This window comes from Cyprinus carpio, chromosome B2 (assembly GCF_018340385.1).
Source record: "Cyprinus carpio isolate SPL01 chromosome B2, ASM1834038v1, whole genome shotgun sequence".
NCBI lineage: Eukaryota > Metazoa > Chordata > Actinopteri > Cypriniformes > Cyprinidae > Cyprinus > Cyprinus carpio.
This window is the reverse complement of record NC_056598.1, coordinates 9,935,135-9,953,255: the sequence shown is the minus strand read 5'-3', so window position 1 is coordinate 9,953,255 and position 18,121 is coordinate 9,935,135. Positions and strand designations below refer to the sequence as shown.

General features: G+C 38.6%; 1 protein-coding gene across 2 annotated transcripts in view; it reads left to right on the top strand.

Moving 5' to 3' along the window:
• LOC109101962 (dipeptidyl aminopeptidase-like protein 6) overlaps positions 1 to 18,121 on the top strand; it is a 168,042-nt gene that overhangs the window by 49,758 nt on the left and 100,163 nt on the right. The window lies entirely within an intron of this gene.

Sequence of the window (18,121 nt, the reverse complement as noted above, 5' to 3'; positions counted from 1 at the left end):
AGAAAGTGTGGTGTAACCCACTGGTCTTATGCCGTGTTCCAGGCAACCCGTAACCAGTGTTTTTCCAACCTTCTACCTGTGAAAGTGCACCAGATGGGCAGTCAAACCCGTGACTTCCCACCGGTGAACTCGTACTAGATCGATGTACTCCCAGTTCCGGGCTCCGTCACATAGCCCGTGAAACAACTATGGCAGCCCCTACGGATAATATTGCCTACGGATGCGGTGTTTATGCAAGTGGTACACGCTGAGAAATAGACTTTAGGACAATATAACGTTGCAATAAATTTAATAATCTAGCTACAATTCCTTGCGCTTAGGCAGTTTGGTGTGACTTGCCTGGAACGCTACAAAGTCGTGAGTCGTGGTTTGAAGTCGTGATTTATGGGCTCAAAAACCTGCCTGGAACGCAGCATTAAACCTCTCCATGAAGTACCCCCAGCACTGCACATTTGGTATGTCTCCCTATATCTGACACACCCACTTCAGGTCTTGTCGTCTCCGCTAATGAGCTGATGAGTTGAATCAGGTGTGATAGATGAGGGAGACATATGAAATGTGCAGGGCTGGGGGTACTCCAGAACAGGTTTGAGAACCACTGGCGTAACCAAAATGCAGGAACCCATTTTGTTGTCATGTGTTAAGAAAATCCAGCATGAATCAAAGATGACCCCTCTAAACCTTTGTGACTCTGTATCAAAATTGTTAGGTTTCTTAAATATGTTAACTTTTTATGAGAAGCCATGTTTTGTTCTGGTCAAATTGACTAACGTATTTATATGAATTTTTGAACGATAATATACATATCCTATTTGGCTAACATGAAAAGTCTTGTTTATCTACCCCATGGTGCTGTCACATCAGTGTATTTTAGTAGTAGACTTTGCATACCTCATGCTGGTTTATTTCAGTTTTACAGACTGTGATACTAAGAGCACGATATCTTTGTGTCTGTAGGGAATAGCATACTTGCTGAATGGATGATGTGTTCACTTTTCATCATTGAAACTGTCTAGACAAATTGCTCATGCTTTGCAGGGTCACGGCTTACTAGAGCTGACTGCAGAAGGTTATGACTCTCCAAGGTACTTACTGGAAAATCATCTAGATTAGTGGTTATGTTATAAAGACTTAGTTTTACTTAGAACCACGGCCTCTTTCTGGAATTGTTTTACAGAGTAAGACTAATAATGTTTACATAACCAACTGCAGTTCAGTTTGCTTTGGTATATTGCATTAAATAGTTCTGATAGCTTTGGTTCCAACAACAAAAATGGGCTCTTTTAACAAGCTTTGGATGTTGGGCCAACAAAGCTGTGGATAGTCTGAAGTCCTGCTCTGTCCGGTGACAGTCTGTCAGCACGAGTAGATTGTGCTGAATAATTAATGACCGAGGCAGTGACAATCAGCAGACGGGGAGCTCAATCAGTCCCCCCTGATTTTGATCCCTGTTGTGTCTTGCAAGTAATCATTTTTGTGGATAAAGCTGCGCAAAAGTTTGGTCCAATATCAAGATTAAAATGTAAATATATAATATTTATCAAATGTTATTTTGATTTAACCAATAAGGCAGAAAAATAGGTTTTGATAGATTGTAAATACAGATTGTATCTTAGTGCAGCGGATATTACTACAAAAATGATTTTCTAAAGTTGTACTTTTTCTCAGTGTACACTTAAAAATAAAGGTGCTTAAAAGGTTCTTCACAGCGATGCCATAGAAAGAACCATTTTTGGTTCCACAAAGAACCATTCAGTCAAAGCTTCTTTTTAAGAACCATCTCTCTCTTCCCTTTTTATAATCTGAAGAACCTTCTTTCACCACAAAGAACCTTTTGTGAAACAGAAAGGTTCTTCAGAGGTTAAAGGTTCTTTGTGGAACTATTTAGACAAAAAGCGACCCCCTAATATAATGGCAGGGGAAACACTGACTCATCTGAATCATCTCATCAATACTAATAACTTTGTTAATGATACTTGGGCTACATCTACACTAACAATTTAAAACACATCTTTTCCTCTACAATTCTGGCCTTCCATCCACACTGAAAACACACTTTTGTCCAGGATAAATTTAAAGCGTTACCAAATTTTCTCGTAAAAAAATACTCCAATAATAATAATAATAATAATAATAATAATAATAATAATAATAATAATAATGCTTTGAGTTGCTATTTTTAAAGGCACTATACAAAATAAAGTTTATTATTTCTATATTATTAATAATAAAACGTTTAATTTATAGAGCGCATTTCCAGGGCTCAAGGACACTTTACAATGTACATGCAACAAGGAAAAACTAACACTGGAAGGGTTGACAATGATAAACAATAGTTAGTAGAAACAGCAAAATAACATTATATAGACAAGGCAGCATACAGCAAAGCAGAATCAAGCATCTATGAAATGCAAAACTTATGGATGATAGCATTCAGAAAATAAGTGATTATAATCTATTTACAGCTTTGAAAAATCATGTTTTACAGTGTGAAGTGTAATTTTTTAATGAAAGATAATTTCTCCAACTATAAGTAAATCAGTCAAAGGCTGATTTCAGAAAGGTGTAAACACTGTGACTCTGAAAAATGATCTTGTTATTAAAATGATTGTGTTCCCTTAACAATAGTCGGTCAATATGCAGTGATGCTTAGCTAATTAGAAGGTTAGACTATCCATTGACTTCCTGATCTACAGACTGTCACCGTATAAAATATCACACCAGGTTTTTCATCTTGTAATCCCTTGCTGTGTTTGGCGGGGCTGTGAGGCAGTACAGTGACCTTAATTAATCATCCATAGGTGGCTGGCCCAGAATAGAGTGACATTCAAAAGGACAGGGGCCTGTGGATATGTTTCCTTTCATGAAGAGAAGCATATTGACTTTCTCTGTATACTCAAGCAGGCGGGGGGCAGCCAAATAACCTGGCTTTGCCTTGTGTCACAGTCCACAGTGCGTGACAGGCTGGATAAGATCAAGCAGGCTGCCTGAAGACAGGAGCTTGAGAATTACAAATCGTGACTTGCATGTTTTGGTCACGGTCTCGTCATGAGCCTCAGGACCCAATGAGAGCTGCCGGTTTTTGCTCGCTAACTAAGCCACACAACTAAGGACAGTTGAGTAAGTCAATCAACACCATCTTTTTAATTACCTCTCCACACACCAGTGAAAATGATAGCGCCTGTGTGGAAATGACACACTCGACTGTAGGCTTACTGCTCTATTATGAATATTACACACGTAGCATTAGAGCACTAATGGCATGTAAATGAGTATTACACATAATTACATGGCCCGTTCGTGATGCTTTACATAAAGTAAACACTTTATCAAGCAGATCATGAAAAATATGCACAGTGAAACTTTTTTTTTTTGTACAATAAAAATGATCTTATCCGAAAATGCTTATATAAGCTTCACTAAATACAGACTGTTCGGTCGAATGCGCTTATCTCCGTGCTTAGAACCATTTCAAGAAATTAATCTACGTCCTAATCTGGTGGTTACGTCACATGTCTCTGGAGTATACTGAGGTCATCCAACCATTTTAAAACGTGTCATTTCACTACACATCTTGAGACAGTGTCTTTTATAGGAGGTGTGAGTACTTAGCAATTGTCAAATATGGTCATGTGAAGAAAAATGCTATCAGTGTATAGGGTAAACCATTCGTAAAGTACGCTTTCACTCCATCGACTTTTATTCCTACCCATATGAACATGGGAGTCCTATTGAAGCCCACTTCTGCCACTGAAGTAATTGTGACTTGTTTTCTCAGAATTATTTACTCACAGTTCAGTTGCATGATATACTGCAATTCTGATTTTTTTGCCCTCATAATTACAAGTTTATATCTCACATTTTTGACTTATTTTCTCAAAATTGAGATATAAACTTGCAATTCTGACTCTTTTTCTCCCAATCCTGATTTTTTTCTCAAAATATTTTGAGATATAAACTTGCAATTGTGAGTTATAGACCAATTTGGAGTAGATGTCACAGTTACGTAACTTGCAGCTGTGCGCGCATTGTGGTGGCAGAAAAACACTGGGAACAAGTGGAGGGAAACGGGTAAAGTCCATGGAATAAGAGAAAAAATGTATTGTTGTGCCCCAGAATCAGAATGCAAATAATTTTATATTTTATATAATACTGTCGTCAAAGACACCATTTGAAGCTAAACGCAGACGTTTAAACGGACAGACTATGAATGAAACCTGCTATGATTACCCTACTTTTAAAGCATAAATTTGATATAAACAATATATATACCTTTAACATTTTACATAACATTTACATATTTTATCTCTCAATTCTGACTTTTTTTCTTGCAAATGCAAGTTTCTCCTAGTTTCTCCTAGTTTGGACTTTATAACTTGATTCACCTCAACAATTGAGAGTTTGTCAATTCTGAGGAAAAAAAGGCAGAAGTGTGGGATTATAAACTAAAAAGAAAGAATGACGAGTTGATTTTTCTTAGCAGAATTGTGAGATATAATCTCGGAATTGCAAGAAAAAGGTCAGAATTTTGAAATATACACTCAAAATTACATTTTTTATTCTTTTATTCCATGGCTTGAATGGACTGCTACGTTAAAACTGTCATTTTCTGCCACCAGATAGGCTCCGCCCGCGAAAAACATCATCACTGTTTGCAAACACTGCAATTGGTCTATAAAGTCCACTTCTGAGGACAAAACACTGATCCAAGTAATAGCAATGGCAAGTTTAGCCTATATATTGCATTTCTGACTTATTTTTTTTCACAATTTAGATATAAACATGCTTTTCTGACTTTTTGTCTCACAATTGCGAGTTTATGTCTCGCAATGTTGAGTTTTTCCATAAAATTCTGACTTCTTTTCTGAGAACACTGAGATATAAACTTTGCAATTGTGAGTAATAACATCTGTATCTTTATGTAAAGTATTTTTATATCTTAATAACATGCAATTGCGACTTTATATTTCACATGTCATTTGTTAAAAGACATGTATTTTATATGTCTTTATAGCTCACAATTGCAAAGTTTTTAAGTAGTGTTTTTGAAGTTTTTAAAGTTTGTGAAGTTTGGTGAACTTCTGTGATAAATTTGTGTGATAAAAAACGGTGTGGCCAATACAGGATCTAAACATCACAAATTGACTTCTCGGTTTAAATTCAAAGAATAAAAACTTCAAAGTCCCAGGTGTGCAGTGACAAGTCACAATGAAAAGTGTCAGCAACTACCAGACAACAAATGTTACAGTAACACGGTAAAGAAATGTAGTTTTAACAAAATAATATTAAACTTTATAACTGTTTTTTCCTACATTAAGGAAACAATATGGCGGCGCGTCCACACGCAGCGGCTTCTCTCTGTCCCGACAGAACGGTGTTTTCGTGTTTTTTGTTTTGTGAGTCGCAGTGTTTTTGTACGTCGTCATCGCGTCTATCTGTCTTTAAGCGCGCATACAGTCGTGAGTTTCTGCTGGATGTCGGCAGAGCCGCATTTTTAGAGTTAAACTCCGCGCACGCGGAACAGCTGCGGGCCCTCGGACTGCTCCGGAGGCCTACATCATCACCGACCCCCACTACTGCATCTCGCCCACAGCGGAGGCGCCACAAGCGGCGTGAGAGGAAGCAGAAGAGGGGTAAGCGCGGAGGTATCCGGGCTAGGCTAACGGCTAACCCACACAAAGCCATCTATCCCCACCATCGTACTGGCTAACGTACGCTCTTTGGACAATAAACTGGACTACATCCGATTACTACGTTCAACTCAGAGGACTGTAAGAGACTGTTGTGTGTTTGTATTCACGGAAACATGGCTCAGCGACAGCGTTCCGGACTGCGCCATTCAGCTCGACCAGCTGAAGTGCTATCGAGCAGACAGAGCTCGCGTTGCGGGAGGAAAAACCTGCGGCGGCGGGCTTTGTGTTTACATCAATGACGCGTGGTGCCGCGATGCTGTTGTGATCTGCAAACACTGCTCACCCCTGGTGGAGTTCATGATTATTAAGTGCCGGCCGTTCTATCTTCCGAGGGAATATACTGCCATTCTGCTCGTATCGGTTTACATTCCCCCGAACAACAGCAACAGCAACAGGAACGATGCACTAAATGAACTGTACCAGCACATCAGCGAGCAGCAGACAGCACACCCCAATGCTTTTCTCATCATAGCTGGGGATTTCAACCATGCTGACTTAAAGAGTGTGTTTCCAAAAATACACCAACACATTAACTTTCCAACACAAGGTAATAACATTTTAGACTTTGTTTACACCACACAGAGAGGAGCTTACAAAGCCCTCCCCCTCCCCCACCTCGGTGCCTCAGACCACATCACTGTCATGCTAATGCCTGCATACAGACCGCTCGTTAAAGTCACCAAACCAGTTCAGAAACCGATTCAAGTGTGGCCAGAAGGGTCGTCTGACGCTCTTCAGGACTGCTTTGATACAACTGACTGGAATATGTTTAAGCAGGCTGCCACTTACAATAACTCCACTGACCTCCAGGAGTACTCAGAGACTGTCACTGCCTACATCACCAAGTGTATTGAGGATGTAACAGTCACAAAAACCATTACTGTCCGGGCCAACCAGAAGCCGTGGATGACAGGGGAAGTCTACAGACTCCTGGAGACGCGGAACGCTGCCTTAAGAGCTGGAGACGAGGTGGGCCTGAGAACAGCCAGGGCCAACCTATCCCGCGGCATCAGAGAGGCTAAGAGACAGTACTCCAGGAGGATAGCCCATCGTTTCAGCGACAGCAGAGACACTCGGAGCCTGTGGCAGGGGATACAGACCATTACGGACTACAAGCCCCCACAGCGGACCTGTGACAGCAACATCTCTCTGCTGAACTAGCTGAACACCTTCTTCGCTCGCTTTGAGGCACAAAACAGCTCCACTGCACAGAAGACTCCACCTCCTCCCAGTGACCAGGTGATGATGCTGACCCCGGACAGCATGAGGAGATCCTTCAGCAGTATCAATGCACGCAAAACTCCGGGTCCTGACAACATTCCTGGGCGTGTACTGAGAGACTGTGCAGCAGAACTCACTGATGTCTTCACAGACATTTTCAACATCTCACTTAGTCAGGCTGTTGTTCCCACATGCTTCAAAGCTACCACCATCATTCAAGTCCAGAAGAAGCCGTCTCCATCCTGCTTCAATGACTACAGTCCTGTTGCACTTACTCCCATCCTCATGAAGTGCTTCGAACGGCTAGTCATGCACCACATCAAGTCTGCCCTCCTCCCCTCCCTTGACCCATTCCAGTTTTCATATCGGTCCAACCGGTCGACCGATGATGCCATCTCAACTACCCTCCACTCAGCACTCACACATCTAGAGAAAAAAGACTCATACGTCAGAATGCTGTTCATAGACTTCAGTTCAGCATTCAACACAATCATCCCTCAACAGCTCATTCACAAACTGGTCGAGCTAGGGCTCAACACTTTTCGCTGTGCAACTGGCTGTTGGACTTTCTGACTGGAAGACCTCAGGCAGTACGTGTCGGCAGCAACACATCCAGCACCATCACACTGAACACTGGGGCCCCCCAAGGATGTGTGCTGAGCCCCCTCCTCTTCACTCTGCTGACCCACGACTGCACACCGTCACACAACTCAAACCTCTTCATTAAGTTTGCGGATGACACGACTGTGGTGGGTCTCATTAGCAACAGAGATGAGACAAACTACAGGAGCGAGGTGAGCCGCCTGGCCGGGTGGTGCAGTGACAACAATATCTCTCTGAAAGTGGAGAAGACGAAGGAGATTGTTGTTGACTTCAGGAGAGCGCACACTCAGCATGTTCCTCTGACCATCAACGATGCGACTGTGGAGAGAGTGAGCAGCACCAAGTTCCTGGGTGTGCACATCACAGAGGACCTCTCCTGGACCGACAACACTGCAGCACTGGCCAAGAAATCACAGCAGCGTCTCTACTTCCTCCGCAAACTGAGGAGTGCCAGAGCCCCACCCCCCATCATGTACACCTTCTACAGAGGCACCATTGAGAGCATCCTGACCAGCTGCATCACTGTGTGGTATGGCGCCTGCAACGCGTCCTGCCGGAAGACTCTGCAACGCATAGTGAGAGCAGCTGAGAAGATCATTGGTGTCTCTCTCCCCTCCCTCCAGGACATTTATGGAACCCGTCTCACTCAAAAAGCCCTCTGCATTGCAGGTGATCCCACTCACCCATCAGACAGCTTCTTCAGTCTGCTGCCATCAGGGAGGAGACTGCGGAGTCTCCAGGCCAGGACCAGCAGACTGAAGGACAGCTTCATCCATCAGGCTGTCAGGAAGCTGAACTCGCTCCCGAACTTGCCCCCCCGTCCCTCTTCTGCCTCAGGCACCACTGAACTATGAAACCCCCCCCCCCCCCCCCCCAGGTCCCACATCCCCAGGTCCTTTCACCCCCCCTCCCTCTAACATACGATGTCATGCACCAGTCACTTTGTGCAGCAGTGGTCTGCTCACTACCTCATTCACTCATTCACCATGGAACTGACATCATTCTACCACCTCATCAGTCAGTTTTAATAAAATAACTGCTCTTGAGCCCTTTGTCACTTTATCACTTTTAAATCAGATTGAATAAGCTATTTTTTTTATGCACTAAAAATCTTTTTATCTGCACTGTTTGTTCACTGGTTTGCACTCTATCTGCCATGTGCCTTGCGCTGCTTTTATTTAACCTTATTTTTATTTTATTTTTTTCTATTATGTCTTTTTTTACATTCCCTTATTGTATAGTTTTTATCTTATATTTTATATTTGATCTAGATTTTTAGGCTCTACTGGTTAGTGTTATCTGTATGCACCGGGGGTCTGAGAGTAACGCAATTTCGATTCTCTGTATGTATGTACTGTACATGTGGAAGAATTGACAATAAAGCAGACTTGACTTGACTTGACTTAATTGTTTTGCCTTTTTAGTATTGATATGAGCAGGACGCGACTGTGCAAAGACAAAATGGTGAAGGCAAACACTTGAATCTAGATCTAGCTGACCTATGTTTGTGACGTTATCTTCACAGACCGACAAGCAGAACCCGTTCAATCAATGTTGTGATCTGATTAATATGCAAATATGAACATAAACCCCAGGGTCGACAAATGTACAGTGTGATGTCTTGAAATCTGATTGTCCATGATTAATTTATCTCTCAGGGTTCAATTTGCACAGTGTAACATGAAACATCATAACCCACCCTTTTTGTATGTGTAGAGATCCTTTACTGACAAATTGAGCACGATAGGTCAAAAGTAGAAGACAGAAAGGTATTTTAGCATGAAAATCAACAGTAAGTGACTCTAGGTGTCTGTGTCAGTTGCTCACGATTATCACATCTGAGAGTTTTCTTATGTTTCCCACTGTGATAACGGCAGAGCAGATTGTTAATGTTGAAACATGTTTTGTATCCAAGACAAGCTAAGTGTGAGAGACACATCACTGATACAAATGCAACTGTCTCCCAGAGGAATTACTCGTCTAAGCGATGGAGGAGAGAAATGTTATTCTTAGCCCTCCACGTTCCCATTCACGTAAACTTGATTTAGAAATGGTAACAAAGCGTTTGATTTTTGTCATCAAAAATGATCGTTTCACAGCTTTCTGCTTCACACCACACATGGATCGCTGTGAATCCTTCAAGTGTCTGTCACTTCCAAAGATGGGCCAACGCAAACGTCTAGACTGATTTCATAAGAAGAACAGTCTGGCTTCTTTGAGTTGAGTAGAAATTAAAAATAGACTGCAGCTGAATGCACTTGCAACCAAACTTTAAGCCTGAATAATAATCTCGTCATGTGTTGGAAATTGACTTTGAGTAAGTGTGGAGAGGAAGTTGATTGGAAAGACTGGCTCTGCCTGTTTGAAATGTGACCGCGTGAAATGCATCATCCGAACATTCATAATGTGTAGAACTTGGTGGTGGGTTTTCGGCACATTCAGATTCACACGGATTAACAGAAATGAAGAATTATGCATGCCAGGCCAGTAGTTGGCGATGTCACTTTGTAAAGAAATTCACGCATGCCTATAGGCATGTAATACGCTGTACGCATGACGTCAACTTTTAGGCAAATTTAAAAAACGTAAACTTTGAAACCCATTTTTGTAAGTTTATATTTTTAGGCCACTGAAATGTTGTGTAAATGAATCGTCAAAACACATTAAAAAAATCTATTTTTAGTTGAAAGCAGTGTTGTATAAACACCGTCTGAAAGTATTTCTTTTTTAAATTTTACATTCACATTTCTTTTTCATTTTAATAGGGATAGCAATTAATCACAACGATTCTGCTTCTACTTCACCAATGTTTAATGATTCTAGTTTGCCCCAAAATGTAAATTATTTAAATATTTATTCACTCTAATGTTATTGCAAACCTGAATGATTGTCTTTTTTCTAGTTTGAGAAATATCTGGAGGTGTTTTTTCTCCATACAGTGAAAATTAGAGGTCGACTGATGTGGGTTTTTCACTGGCCGATGCTGATGCCGATATTTAGAAATCAGGGTAGCCGATGGCCGATATTTGATGACAATTCTTTTTGGCCTATATGTTTGGCCGATTTTCTTTTATTTCTCCAATCATCTCATGAAAGTGAGTTTGAGCAAATGATTATTGCAGGGTACAAGATAGTAATAGTAGTAGTAGCCCAATTTAGAGTGATAATATATGGCTCAAAGCTTAAGCACCTTCTCAAAACAGTTCTGAAGCATGCTTTCTGTTTATGTTTTCTGACACACACCAGTGTTTCCCACAGCCTGCAAATTAATTATCTGCCAGCAGGAGGCGCTGTTGGAGCAGAGATAGAGCAGTTTCCCCAGTAACGGCTGTAATTAAATAAGCGCTGCTTACAAAAGCTACTTAAAGGGTTACTCCACCGAAAAATGTTTAAATGTTGTCATTAATCACTTACCCCCATGTTGTTCCAAACCCATAAAAGCTTTGTTCGTCTTCGGAACACAATTTAAGATATTTTGGATGAAAACCGGGAAGCTTGTGACTGTCCCATAGACTGCCAAATAAATAACAGTGTCAAGGTCCAGGAAAATATGAAAAGCATCGTCAGAATAGTCCATCCGCAATAAGTGGTTCAACCGTAACGTTATGAAGCGATGAGAATACTTTTTGTACACAAAGAAAACAAAAATAATGATTTTATTCAACAATTCCTCTCCTCTGTGTCTCTCCAAATCAGCGTAGTGCCATTTTGGCGATTCTGAGCAGTACGCAGAAGGCGTACGCTCTTCTGTGTCAGCCACGCTGCGCGATGCGCTGTTTCTTTCAAACCAAAGTGTAAATAAACGTAAAAAACATATCCTTGTGGCGCGGCTGACACAGCAGAGTGTACACTGGCTGCGTACTGCTCAGAATCGCCAAAATGGCGCTACGCTGATTTGGAGAGACACAGAGGAGAGGAATTGTTGAATAAAATCGTTATTTTTGTTTTCTTTGTGTACAAAAAGTATTCTCGTTGCTTCATAACGTTACAGTTGAATCACTGATGGCAGATGGACTATTCTGACGATGTTTTTCACACTTTCCTGGAGCTTGACAGTGTTATTTATTTGGCAGTCTATGGGACAGTCACAAGCCTCCCGGTTTTCATCCAAAATATCTTAAATTGTGTTCCGAAGACAAACAAAGCTTTTACGGGTTTGGAACGACATGGGAGTAAGTGAATTTTCATTTTGGAGTATCCCTTTAATCAGGCGTTACAGGAAAGATGAAATGAAAATGACATTTATGCTTTTCTGAAGACAGTCGGTTCTTTTCAAAGATACATTCATATAAAAACACCCGATCAGTCGGTCGACCTCTAATGAAAATGGTCACCAAAACTGTTGCCAACATTCTTCAAAATATCTTCTAACTTTTGTATTCTGCAGAATTGTGAAGCTCGTATTTTAGCACTTGCATAAACCTCCAGTTTATTATTTAAGCTATAAAGTGGTCTCAATCATCCTTTTGAGGATGGATGTGTTTCTGGTGTTGTGGTACCTACAGAACTCCTCTGAGTGCAAGCGCAATAAACATTTTTGTGAGAAATGTATTTTGAGGTCTCAGCTGAAGACAGTATAATAGCTAATCTAATATACATTGTTTTCCAGCTCTGCTTACAGACACTTCCTGTTTACTTCAGTTGAACCTCCATCACAATCAAATAAATGCAGTAGATCTGGCTGTATTTTTATATCTCTTCTTTTCCCCGTCTGCCTATCAAATCAGTCTGAAGTGGCTCAAAGGTCAGCTGCTCTGTGCCGTAATGGCTTCTCGGATCTGCTACAAAAGCTGCTCCCTCCGCCTCACCGTTGCCATGGTTTCTACGGTTGAAAAGGGTGCGGCTGAAACCTGCATGTCGCCTCCTTTTTTAAAAACCATCTGTACATAGATGACGTTTAGCTTCATGAAATCAGCCGAAGTGCCAACTGTGACATCACATGACTCTTGGATGGTTCGACAATAATAAGCTGCTTTTTGATCCGTTATAAAACAGCCTAAACATCAAACGTAATGGGATCATTTAGCACCAGAGGGTGGGAAAATGCCACTTCCGTAAGTCAGTTAATTGCAGGCATAAATAATTCAAGCAGTTTTTCACAGACATGCGTGTGTGTGTGTGTGTGTGTGTGTGTGTGCATGTGTGTGTGTGTGTGTGAATGTGACAGACGCTCTCTACATTCACATGTCGTGACTCTTCAGGTCTTTGAGGGTTTGCTGTCACTGAGAATTGAACTGTTTTCCCTGCCACACTTCCCCTGAACCTCAGCACCTCTCAAAAGGCCGTCAGTCAGCTCTCGGTCCCGCCCATGGCTGCTGTCATTTCCTGCCACGCCTCTGGGACTGTAATTTCTGAAAAATACCCTGAGGGAATAAATTTACATTTGAAAGCATGTAGCCTGAGATAATGAGGGCTAAAGTCTCTGTCACACATGCATGTCCATCACAGGTGAATGGTGAATAATGAGGGCCCTTTCTAGCAATCAGAATTGAAATGATGCAGAAACCTTGAACAGGCTTTGCCTTTACAGAGAGTAAAATTATTTTTCTTTCTTCTTTTATCTGTGGAATAACATGCAGTGATCATTTGCCCACAATAAGAACAGGTGCAAGTATTAAACGCATAAAGACACCTGTATAATGTTTGATATGCAAATTTCTAAGGGGTCTAAATGATCAACATGATTAAATCTAGTGAAAAACCTGTTGTACACAATTTACTACGTGCCTTCATAGTTAAGACTTTTTTAGCAAGTAAAAGCCTTTTAGTATATGTAAAAAAATAAATAAAATAATCTTCATTCAGGTTGTGGTTTATGTGTAAGTAAACATAATAAAAACTTTTATACTGTTGGTACTGTTATATTTTAAGATGAACACTTACTGGACTGAAGCAACTTAGATGTTAAATAATAATAATAATAAACAGTTGAAATGTGAGTATCAAATATGATGCATCATGATGCATGATGCAAGTATGATTCAGGGTTATTAGGTAACTAAACCCATTAAAAACAACAACAATGTCTTTCATTACTTGAAATAATATAAATGTTAACTGAAATCAAATTAAATATAAAAATCTTAAAAATACCTTATTTCAGAAAGTTTGCAAGGCAGCATTTTCATTTAGTTTACCTGATGTACTAAAACTAAAGCTATAAAACTAAGACTAAAAAAATACATTGACTTTTTAAAAAAAACAGACTAATAAAATTGAAAAAAAAAAAAAAATAATAATAATAATTAAAAAAATGTATTAGTCATAATCATGTATTAAACTTGATAACAAAATACATATGTAAAATTCTCAGTAAATTCTTCCATTAAAAATATAATAATAAAAAATCAGATTTTTATGTCTGCCTTTATAGGGTTTAGAAAGCAAATAGGGTCAAGTTTTGATTTCATGCTGACTTTAAATTAATTATTAAAACTATTTTATGCATCTTGCCTCCCAGTTTCCTGTGACATTTCTAGCTCATATTAAAATGTCAGGTTGCTTCGGGAGTCTTTCCTAGAGGGTCACACTGGGGAAGTCGTGGCCTAATGGTTAGAGAGTTTGACTCTTAACTCTAAGGTTGTTGGTTCGAGTCTCGGGCCGGCAATACCATGACTGCAAGGCACTGAACCCCCAACTGCTCCACGGGCACCGCACCATAAATGATACCCACTGCTCCCGGTGTGTGTTCACAGTGTGTGTGTATTTACGGGGTGTGTGTGCACTTTGGATGGGTTAAATGCAGAACATGAATTCTGAGTATGGGTCACCATACTTGGCTGTATGTCACGTCATTTTCACTTTCACTGATGGTGCGATGTGATAAATCTCCTTTCTTCACCCCTTCATTTCTTTCTGCACCTGTATCTTTCCCTCCTTCTGTCTCTCGTTCTCTGCTCACTTCTCTCCATCAGGGCTCTGTTGGAGAAGTTTCTCCTGAGCACTTCTTCATCCCCTCTGTGCTAAGAATAGCAGTCGTGTTTACTTTGTTCCACTTTCCTCTCTGCTTTCACTGTTAGCCCTTTTCCCTGAGTTTTACTGGGCCAGCAGTGATGTACAACTCTGGCCTGATATAAGCTGAACTTTTCCCCCTCAGAGCTACTTCATCAGTTTCTGTTGTATGTAGCTGTTTTCAAAGAAACTGTTTTCTCAGTCCTGCTGGGCTCACTGATGTGTTTTTGTGGAATATGGTGAGGTTCCATGTTTGTACTGTATGCTGTAAACAGAGCTTTTTGTTTCTGCAGCTGTACATCCAAATAAGATCAAGGCTACAGTCTGCTGGTGATACGTTACTGTAATATGAATAGCACACACATGCACAGGGTTGTGGGTGAGATACAAATCTGACCACTGACTGGATAAATCCAGCACATAAAGTATGCATGGCCAGTCAAAACATTTTTAAGGCTTATACTTAAACCTTTAATTTACTTGAGAATTTCCTTCCAAATTAAATTAAATTAAATTAAATTAAATTAAATTAAATTAAATTAAATTAAATTAAATTAAATTAAATTAAATTAAATTAAATTAAATTAAATTAAATTAAATTAAAAAATATTTCCATTAATTTTACAGTTTATTTTTGTTCTGTCAGTAGAATAAAATAATTTAGAATTAATCTCATTCAGCAGTGTTTAGAAAGGAGATAATCATGTTAAATTTAGTGAATTATTAAAAACTTAATATAGTTAAATAAAACCTTTTATTTTTATAGAATTTTTTTACTTTTTAAAAACTTCACAGACCACAACAATTGTTTGTGTCCCCTTGATGATGATGATGACGATAATAATATAAATATTATCAAGACAACACAAAATAATTATACAAATAATATTTTATGTTATTTTGTAATAATAAATAATAATAGTATAATAATTTATAATATAATAATATAAAAATAAATAATTGTATAATAAATATGATTTCATAATAATAAAAATAATTAATAACAATAATAACAACAATACAGTTTTATTTTTATAGAAATTTTTACACTTTTTAAAAACTTCACAGACCCCAGCACCCTTTTGTGTCCCATTGATGATGATGTTGATAATGATGATGATGATGATAATAATAATAATAATATCAAGACAACACAAAATAATTATAAAATAATATTTCATAAATGATAATAGTATAATAATTTATAATGTAATAATAATACATAATTGTATAATAAATATGATTTAATAATAATAAAACCAATTAATTATTATTATTGTTATTATTATTATTATTGATTTTTATAGCATTTTGACACAACTTTTTCTAAACTTTTTCACAGACCTTCTAGCATCCCTTAAATGGACTCTTGAATAATAATAATAAGAAGAAGCAACATTTCATTACATATTTCATTTTCTGAGTATTTTTTATACACAGATTCCATTGATGCCATACCATAATAATATTTCAAAACATATTTCCCATACTTCCATTTTTGTGTTATTTCATAGATTTGATGCCTTACTATTATTCTAAAATGTTGCAAACAGAATGTGTCCTGCCACCTTCTGAATTTGCTATGCGTTCTTCTGCGTAGCTCCTTTTCAACATTGCGTTCTCCTTCACTGTGGCCACTGATTAAGTCAGTTTTTAATACACTTGATGGAGAGCGTTCCAGTCTATCCTGCTTTGTAAAGGTGTAATTGGGGCTTGTCTGGTTCCAAGTGGAAACCCGAGCGCGGCTCATTATCACTGGTTGTTGTATAGTGTGTCTATTGATTTCTGCAGGGAAACAGCAGTGTGAACCAGCCAGTCAAGTGTCCTCTCACTGCTGGAGCTCCTGCTGGTCACCAGGGGCGCCGCAGACCCACAATCATCTCTGAACATTAGAGATCAATGCTAAAGTACAGAAAATGCCATATAAGACATTTCTATTTTATAATGGCATATGCATATGACATATATAGTAATTGTTATCGATCTACAGAAATAAATGCACAGTAAAATGTAATTAAAGTCAACATGAAACCTTTTTACGTAATAATGCAGTCTTCTTGTTGTGTAAGAAGCATCAGTGCAAAATATGTTTGTCCTCATAATCTTTTATCATTTGTAATCCCTTTCCCTTCACAATCCAAACAATTCCTGATAAAAATCTAACACAACATTTGTGTGTTTTACTCACAAATGCATCACATTACAGAAGCAAAACGGGATTCAAATTGTTTGTTAAAAACGTCCCAGTGAAGATTTGAGATGTATAAAACAGTTAGCATCCTTATGAATGAATGCTTCTTCAGAGGGAGACCAAATCAGCCTCAAACTGAAACCACATCTGACTTTCATCTAATATAAAACAATATCTGGGTTCAGAGTGAAACTATTTATAGCCGCTCCCACTGTCAGCATTGAAGAGGATTGATTGTGTCAGGTAATGAATGTGTCAGCGGCGTATCCCGAAGGCTCGTGTTAATGAGCAACAGGAATCTTCTTGTCCATTGGGTCACCTCATGCAGGGAAAAAGACCAATTTCCAATTAGAATGACTCAGGAGTCGAAAAGCCCCAAGCAACACTTTATCTAACACAAGAGTGTGTGTGAGAAGAGAAAATGATGAGTGTTTGACAATTAGTCTTTCCTAGAGGACGTGTGCTGAGAGTTTCTTTAGTTAAATAAAGATTCACCCTTTAGGGTTCAATAGGGTAAAAAAGTGTATTTGACAGTGACAGCATTTGGACCTTTTTTTCTGAGAGTGTAATATTTGTAATTAATTGTTTAAAAAGGTATTTGATGACACTTTCCTTAACGCCTTTATGTATAAAGCATTATAAAGGTGTTCATAATATATGTTTTAATGCATTGTAATTTTTCATAATTGTAACCAAAGTTCAAAAGCATTATAATATTTAAAGGTTTCATGTCTTTTAATGCATTATACCTTTTAAAGGAGCAACAATAAATAGATAAATATTATAATGTATTATACATGTGGTTACAAATAATCATGAAATCATGCAATGCTTTATAAGGTGCACTGCAAGACATAATTAATGCATTAAAACTACTTTTAATATATAAAGATTTTAGATAAGGTATTTAATAATAATAATGCAAAATAGAAGCAATTTCACTGATGATATCAAATTTTCTGGCCATGTTGCAGTCTTGTTAATTTTATTATATACATATATTTTTTTTAATAGTAAAATCCATGCACAATGTAATCAGCAGGGGGCAGTGCAGGATACTGTGAACGTCTAATATTTTTAATATGAATGCATGGAGTGAACATAATCTGTAGTTAGAACCATTTGAGCCATAATAGAAGAGTGTGTACTGTTCATTTCATCTTTCATGGTAGACATTTTAACCTTTGATTAAACAAAGCAAAAGCACTTCAGTAGTTTAATAATTTAGAAAACTCCCAGTTTGAAATGTACACAGACAGACACACACACACACAGCATCATTTATTATACCATAATTACGCAATAAATTGTAAATTGAAGTGCCTCCTTCATTGTAAGAATAGTAATGCCAGAGCTATTATGTTGGTCCTCACAGCTGAGGGAGTTGTGCTGTTCCTGTTTGTGAAGATGAAGCCATGTAGAACTAATGTGTTGTGCCACACAACTCGTCATTTATTGACTC